The sequence below is a fragment of the Brassica napus genome, unplaced genomic scaffold (genome assembly GCF_020379485.1).
Source record: "Brassica napus cultivar Da-Ae unplaced genomic scaffold, Da-Ae ScsIHWf_176;HRSCAF=314, whole genome shotgun sequence".
Classification (NCBI taxonomy): domain Eukaryota; kingdom Viridiplantae; phylum Streptophyta; class Magnoliopsida; order Brassicales; family Brassicaceae; genus Brassica; species Brassica napus.
This window is the reverse complement of record NW_026015187.1, coordinates 260,719-267,500: the sequence shown is the minus strand read 5'-3', so window position 1 is coordinate 267,500 and position 6,782 is coordinate 260,719.

Here is a 6,782-nt window from a genome sequence, read left to right as displayed (position 1 = left end):
CCTTAGACAACTGATCCTGACAGGTTAACCAACATACATCAATTGGTTCTCATCAAAACATGGCTGAATCAAGAAGCTGAAGCTTACCGGTTTTACTCAACTAATTAAACTTGACTGGTTGTCTCTCTTCAAGCTAACCACGAATTAACCTGATCAACACCACAAGAATCCATGGTTGGATTTATTCAGAATTTATCTCCAGTGTAGGCAAACCAACAAAACTTCTCACAGAAACTGATCCACAACCATCTTACCGATCAAAATCAAAGGCTGAAGAACATAGGTGATTCTCAACTTCAGGACACCAAATCTTCAGCTCTTAAACACTCCAAAACTCACTGATTAAAGTCACAGGATGGTGAGAAAGAGTTGTCCATGCTCACTCCTCTTCTCTGAATATTTTCTGAATTTTTCATGAATCTTTTCTCACAGATTTTTCTCTCTTCTTTCTCTCTCTTTCTCTCTGAATTTTTCTCTGGTTTTTCTTGCAGGTTATGAACGTCCAGAGGAGAGAAGAGGGTATTTTATATCATAAGGAGTTGCTTCAGATGAGGGTTTGCTCCCACAAAAGACAAAGATGAGGTTAGACAGCTGGTGACATGCCTCAGCACACCAAGCAGCACAAGCAGCTGAACTTTTCCTTCCCATGAAGAAAGCTACAAGCAGCTGAAGCAAGTAGCTTGACCAGCATGTGACTTCTAATGAGCAAGCAGGCAAGCAAGTAGGTGTAGGTCATGTGACCTAATTACTGAGGAAGCAAGTAGGCTAGAAGGTGCAAAGCATGTGACTGTTCAGAAATAATTTTAAGAGTTTTGTCGATATTTTTCCGGACTGTTTCGACTAAATATTTTTCATCATTCGAATCTCGTCCTGCTCTGAATAAACTCACCCAGAATGAATAAAAATCAACGATAATAATTAACACTCGACCAGAACCATCAAGAGATGGTTTTTCGACCAAAAGACAGCCCCGTCGAGATTAATTCACCGTGTCGATTTTTATTTAAATTCTGATCGATCAATCTTCAAACTGATCTTAAAGAATTTTCTTGACCAAAATTATATCTGCTCGTGAGGGTTATTACACTGTCGGCCAAGGTGTGAACTCGTTGAATACATCAGTGTAGCACGTGTGCGGCCCAAAACATCTAAGGGCATTACAGACATGTTATTGCCTCAAACTTCCTTGGCCTAAACGGCCATAGTCCCTCTAAGAAGCCGGCCGTGAAGGGATGCCTCCACGTAGCTAGTTAGCAGGCTGAGGTCTCGTTCGTTAACGGAATTAACCAGACAAATCGCTCCACCAACTAAGAACGGCCATGCACCAGCACCCATAGAATCAAGAAAGAGCTCTCAGTCTGTCAATCCTTACTATGTCTGGACCTGGTAAGTTTCCCCGTGTTGAGTCAAATTAAGCCGCAAGCTCCACTCCTGGTGGTGCCCTTCCGTAAATTCCTTTAAGTTTCAGCCTTGCGACTGATACCACTCAAATTACCCTAAGGAGTGTTACTCTCATAAAAAGAGGTTCAGATGTAGTACTTAGGGATCGAATCGACAAGGAGCTAGGAAACAATTAAATCTCGTGTTTATTAATTCTAAGGGTTGTAAATGTTTAAATGAAATAGCAATTGTAAAAAGCGAGTAAATAATAAATGTAACTTTGGTTGGAAATGATATTAGATGCAGGGCCACTATTCAGGTGTTGGAGATTATAATACCTATAGAAGCCTAACTGTTGCATGCATGATATATTAGAGCTCATTCGCTTAACTCAGTGATCAGCAGTCGCATGTACCACTGGTTAACAGACTAGATCTTGTGTCTCACCGGTTAGATGCAGACACAAGAGAGTGTCGATCGATAGTCTATTAAGACGTCGACCGATACACCATTGCCAACATCGATCGATTGTCAGTTGAGGACATCGATCGACAGGTTCTAGCCAGGCCTATGCGCGAGTATGAAATGCCCTACTAAGATTCAAAATTGGCGGTTAGCCCTCTCTAGGAATCCTAATATGATAGATAGATTTCAGGATGGGATAACAAGGGTGCTTGAATATGCAATCCTATGATCAAGTTCTAGTTAGCAAGGCTAAAACAAGCAATGAATACAAATCTATCATGAAAATCACAACAAGGCAGATCAATAGTTTGGGGCTAATCCCACAAACCTATCTGAACCCTGGATCTAACAGTTGAACTACTCAGACATAGCAAAGCAATTCATATCAATAGATAAATGGAAACTCATAGAATAGATTGAAAGAAATAAAAACAAGGAGTTCTAATCACAAGTGATCTTCTCTCCCAAATGAAACTTGTAACAAAACTGGGTCTAGAAAAGCTCTCTTCTGCCGTCAAAACACTTGCAGTATATATTCTACTAGGTTAAAAACTTGTCAGGGCATTTTGGTAATTTGGCTTGGCCTTGGTTTTTAAGTCTGCTGAATCCAAAATGTCGCGTCTGGTGTCTCGACATCGATTGATGGTACTTGTGTACATCGATTGATATTAATCTTCATCTGTCGAGGCATTTCCTGATATCGATCGTCAGCACTGATGCGCATCGATCGATTATTCTTCCTCTCGTCAACCTCTAAGTGGTCAGCTCGGGTGAAATGTCCTTTAAGCTCCAAAATGCTCCAAAGTCATAGCTTTACTCCGAAATGCACCTGAACCTGAAAACATACCTAGAAGAGTAGAAAACATAGATATATATATTGTAAAATACTAATATACCATGGATAAAAATGGGCCAAATCCAAGGTATATCAACTCCCCCCGACTTACCCTTTTGCTTGTCCTCAAGCAAAACATACAGGCAGTCTCTCTGAAAGAGGTTTGAAAATATTTGGGAACTTAGGATTTTAAAACATAGAAATCTTTCCTCAACAATTTTGTAGCCACATTTAAAAAGTCCTAATCACAAAACCACACTATGCAATATCCTAGCTTAGCAACCTTTTTTAACAAAACACGACTCATCAATTCACATCTGACATCCCCTCTACTGATTTCATTTCTTAGCATAAATATAAAGTGAATGCTTTACCTTGGGAGTATCGATCACAGGATGCAAGGATTTCAAACAGGTATCTGGAGGTGCAGGTAAAAGTTAGTTCATAGTTTCTCTCTTCAGTCAAAGTCTGCTTCCATTGCAGGATCAGTGACCAAGATTGGACAGGCTTCCATGAATCAAAGCTTAATGGTGGTTGCCACCAAGTTCTGTTCACTTCTTTTTGACCTATATCCAAGAGTTCTTTGAGAAAGCGAGCCTTGAAGATTGCCGCCTCCAAGTCCCGTTTCGAACTCTTTTATTTGAGTCCTTATGAATCAAGCCTTAATGGTTTTAGCCACCAAGTCCTGTTCAGACTCATCCTAATTAAACAATAGATCTTTTTTTTTCTTTTTTTTTTATATACTCACTAACTAATATAGGGTCGAACTCTAGAGAGAGAAAATGTGATAAATAATCTAAACCAGGCGTTACCTTTCAGACCTGTCTGAAGAATCCGATCCCATGTATACCAAGCCCCAAGACAAGCGGTTATGTCAAGTTTAGTGTTGGAAATCAGCTTTGGTTACTTCATACGGTTCAAGGCAAGTGTGTAGTTGATAGGTTGATCCGCTTTAGCATCTTTAGTGCTATCTGCAATCAGTAAATCCAAAATGGTGCTAAAGATTTGTTAGATATTCATGTTTAAATCAATATAAGATTATAGTCCCTATTTTCAATAGCTAAGCATAATTTATTTGAAATTCCTTTTTACATAAGAATAAAATAAATTATATTAGTAAATCTCCCCCCAGACTTAAATTACACTGTCCCAGTGTAACTCAGCCGGAGTTATGATGAATAGTTTATGATGTACGAAATGTAATAAGTAGGTAAGATACATCTGACCGGATTAGATATCGATCGATGGGTAAGTTTTACATCGATCGTCGTGTGGTTGCCTATGTCGAACGATGTCGACGTCTAGTCGTCGGTCGATATTCAGGTCCTCCTACTTGGGTCTCCTAAATCAGAAAGAAATAAAACGAAAGAAATTAAATGCTAGCTAATAAAACCAAAGTAAAATACCTAATAGTGGGTTGCCTCCCACTCAGCGCTTGGCTATAGTCATTTAACTTGACTGTGGTAGTTGTAACACCCGCCCCTTCCCCATTTCCGACCGGGGTTCCTGGGCGCGGGGTTGAGGACACAGATGTCTACTTTCCCGACATCTCTGTGTGTCCCGTTACTGGTCCCATGAGTTTCAGGTGCATTTCCTTCCTTACCGGTGACATTTCCACTTATAGTTCTGCAAAAATTGGAGATGGAAAAGAGGGGTGAGTATTAATACTCAGTGAAGCGATTCTAGACCAGTCTCCCCCATGAGCCTCTATACGGCTCAATGCGAAACGAGAACCGTCTAGTAACTACACTCAGTTTGATGCAACCTATTAGCTAGTTACTCATGTTTCATTTCACAAATCAGGCACTGTAATGAACTCATTCATTACTCAATTCATAGAATTCGGTTTATTATTTAAGACTCCCCATCATCCTAGGACTTTAGGACCTACACAGCTCAAGCGGACCATTACTCCCCTTTTCTTGCTGCTTCCTGTGAAGTCGCCTGCCCTGGTAGGCCCGTCACCCAGTTCCTCGGGTACGGACTGCCTTTGCAGTGTATTACGACCCCTTACCGCCAAGACTCGGCGTGACTCAATCTTACCGGCGCCTCTATTCTTACCCTGCCATTTTTATCCGATGCTATGGCCCCGCATCTCCGCCGTTTTTGAACGCTATGGCCGCCGCGTTATCTTTCTTTCCACCCTCCCCGGGTAATTTATCCCACCCTTCCCGGGTAATTTATCCCACCCTTCCCGGGTAATTTACTAATCATTCATTCTTCTTACCTTTTTCTTATCATTTCCTTTTCCTTATTCTTTAGACTCTTTCATACTTTTCTTTTTAGACGCCACCCGTTCTCGGTGTCACACTCAATTCAGTAAACAACCATTTCACGGATGTCCTATCATTCATCTAATCAACCGGTTAACGTTTACTATTAACCTATTTTTAATTCCTTCTAAGCATCCTAGCTTTCAACCACAAACAAGAGTAGATCATCGACCAATCAATCATTCATCATTCAATCAACACAAACAATCCATTTACTGTCCTTAATCAGTATGAGCGTTCTTATGCAGTATGATCTATCAACCTAACATCAATCAGGATCTAAACCATCCTAATTCCTCATTCAACAATATAAAATATCATGAACAAGATCTGGAATAGAACACCTCACCTTAGCCTAGATCTGGATCTGGATCTGAGATGAGAGGCAAGAGAGATGAGATCTGAGTTCAACGGCACCACACAGCTACCACCACCACTCGCGGCTGCTCACGGCGAGGAGAGAGAGAGGCGGCATGGAGAGAGAGAGAGGAGAGAGGAGGCGCGGCGAGGAGAGAGAGAGAAGAGGTGGCGCGGTGAAGAGAGAGAAAGAGGAGAGAGGCGGCATGGGATAGAGAGAAGAGGTCGACGACTAGGGCTTCTGGTTTCCAGGAATTCTCTGCAGGGCTTCGCTTCTAGATTTCTGATGAGAGGAAAAGAAGTGGAGGCTTGCTTTTATAAGGGAAAGAGAAAGGGAAAACCCTAGGGTTTTCTAATTGGGCTGTAGAGAACCCATTAGCATTTAAAAAATTTAAATGGGCTGGTTTTGGGGTTTTACAATTCTCCTCCTCTTATTCGGAATTCGTCTCGAATTCCAAATCTTCAGTTCGAACTTAACATCCCAAAACTAGGGTGAGTTTCCAAACACAATCAAGGGAAGCACGACATAGGCTTCCTACTTGCTCAAGATCATTTAAAAGCAACAATGAATTTAATAAATGAAATGGAGTAGGACTACAACAATAAATAGGTCCCAAGGTATTGCCAAAATCCGCGAATATCCTTATAACAAGAAACGAAAAGCTAAAACCATTATGAAAGAAGAAAAAATTGTTTCCTACTCCTACTAGCTGACTCAGGTACCAGCACTAGCCACTTCGAACTGGAGACTTCTGCTCCCCTTCCGGCTTAGGACCAGCCGCGCGGCCACTCCAGGTCGACGACGCCGGCTCCTCTTCCCACTCTGAGTCCTCCGATGGATCCTCTTCCACTTCCACGTCTTCCTCAGAGCTCGAGATGGCGACGAGCCGACGAGTAAGTGTCCGTTCAGCCTCCATCGCCTGACCGGCCATCCGGTTCACCAAGGCGAATTCCAATGGTTCCAACACACCAATCAGCTTTCCCCGAATCTCCTCGCGGAGACCTGCCTTATACCACCAGCACCAATCCTCCGCTGTCTTGGGCTTGCATCTTTTGGCTGACTCCAGGAATTCCTCTGTGTACTCCCGGACTGAGCGCGGTCCTTGCCTGGCCTGCATCAATGTTCCACACCGACATACACCGGTTATGCTCCTCAGGCTCTCTGCATCAATGCTCGGAATCTTCCTTGGGCGTCCACGTTTCCCCGTTGGTACACTGTCCTCCATCCTGATCGGTCCAGGACCTTCCCTAGTCGGCCCCGTCTTCCTTGGCGCCTTCGGCCCCTTGTGGGCGGTGTCATGTCAACTTCAGGTGCAAACTGGAAAGTCCCCTGACCCTGGTACAATCGCCTGTACTCGGCTGCCCGCTGGAAATGGGGCATCAAAACCCGACGCCTCACGGTCGTCTCCTGGATAGGGGCGTTCGGCTGCTCCGCGAACTCCATTTCCTCTTCGTCTGGGAAGAGTGCAGGT